Source organism: Grammomys surdaster, unplaced genomic scaffold, assembly GCF_004785775.1.
Source record: "Grammomys surdaster isolate TR1022 unplaced genomic scaffold, NIH_TR_1.0 135, whole genome shotgun sequence".
Lineage (NCBI taxonomy): Eukaryota > Metazoa > Chordata > Mammalia > Rodentia > Muridae > Grammomys > Grammomys surdaster.
In genome coordinates this window covers 3,752,183-3,753,581 of record NW_021604593.1, presented here as the reverse complement: position 1 = coordinate 3,753,581, position 1,399 = coordinate 3,752,183, and the positions used below count along the sequence as shown (strand labels likewise).

Here is a 1,399-nt window from a genome sequence, read left to right as displayed (position 1 = left end):
CCCCCCCCCCATCTCCTCCCACCTCCTCCTCTCTCTTCGGCTAGTGTACTAGTGAACAATGAGCTAATTCTGATGGAGCTGGCGCGCGGCCAGCGCCCCAGCCTTGCTGCCACCGCGGAGCCAGACTGCTTACTCGGCAGGAATCGGCGGCTCGCGGCCCCGTGGGCGCGCGGCCAACAAGCGCGCGCTCCCCGGCCCCCGCACCCGCGCCGTAGCCGCCGTAGGGCACGGGGCCCTGGGGGTGTGGGGGGGGGGGAGGGGACCGCGCCGAGCAGCCCCGGGAGCGCAGCGCGCACTCTGGCGGGCTCTCCGCCTCGCCGCGCGGCGGCTTTGCAGACAAATAAGGAGGCGGAGGCGGCGGTTTGGGGGCGTGCCAGGCGCGGAGGCGGCCCGCCAAGGAGAGGCTGCGCAGCCCTACTGTAATAATAAACCTGCGGCCGGGGCATCTGAGGGAACCGGGACAGCCACAGCCCTGCCGCCTTCCCTTTTATGTGCCTGTCCTGAGCACGGCAGAAAATGGTGCCCACGGCAGCATCGGGGCGCGCACGGAAGCCTCCATCCTAGCTCGTCCGGGCTCCCCGCAGCGATCGCCCCCGCGCCGGGAAAGCCCCAAGGCTGTCGCCCGCTAGGCTAGCGCAGCGGGGTCAGGGGCAGCGGGCAGGAGGACGCACACGCGCACGGTCGCGTGCACAATCACACGCGCGCACTCGGACACTTTCAGTCACGCGCGCGAACAGTCTGCAAGAGAAGGGCGGCCTGGTGGGTGCAACCAGAGACGCTCGACCCTAGAGCTTTTCTTCCCCCAAGGATTTCAAAGTTCTCATGCCCCCCCTCCCGCCCCCATATCCCCCATAGAGCAACTTTCCTTAAGTTGTGGGTTTCTTAGGGGGAAAAAATCTGTTTTGTTTTTTAAATTCATGTAAAAAATCGATCTTTTCCTAGTAATAGCTCAAAATGTTGCAACAAACTGGTGGTGTTGCTAGGACAGCAGGGTATACTATGGTAACTGTCAGATGTTTCATAGTGAAGATTAGTTCCTAATTAAATTGTCTTGCCAAGTGCGGGAGGGGGGAAGAGACGGGAGGGGGGGCGGGATAAAGATTCCCAAATATCTTCTAAATTTGCTATGTACATTTTACCCCTAGTCATTAAAAGCAATGTTTTTCATTTTAATAAAGCAAAGAAACATTTACAAAACTCAATTTTAAGCCATGTGTTTATAGAATGTTATTTTTTTTCTTTTTAGAGTCAAGCACTGGGTACAGAAATAGAAAACCTTGAAAAGTAATCGTTTACAAGCATAATTCTAAAATAACTACAAGCTTATTGGCAGATTGGAGTGCTTTTCAAATTACAAAAGTGAATACACCAAGTACCTTGCAGAAAGTAGGATGCTTGG

General features: G+C 56.0%; 1 protein-coding gene across 2 annotated transcripts in view; it reads right to left on the bottom strand.

Annotated features, from left to right (window-relative positions):
* Nrep (neuronal regeneration related protein) overlaps positions 1-179 on the bottom strand; it is a 27,091-nt gene extending 26,912 nt beyond the window's left edge. The window contains exon 1 of one of the 2 annotated variants that reach the window (XM_028762794.1): positions 134-179. The gene's annotated coding sequence lies outside the window, so the exon portion shown is untranslated. Of the gene's footprint in view, positions 1-22; positions 65-133 lie in introns of those variants that run through there. The other variant, XM_028762795.1, reaches the window with a different exon arrangement.
* Between the last annotated feature and the right edge of the window lie 1,220 nt (positions 180-1,399).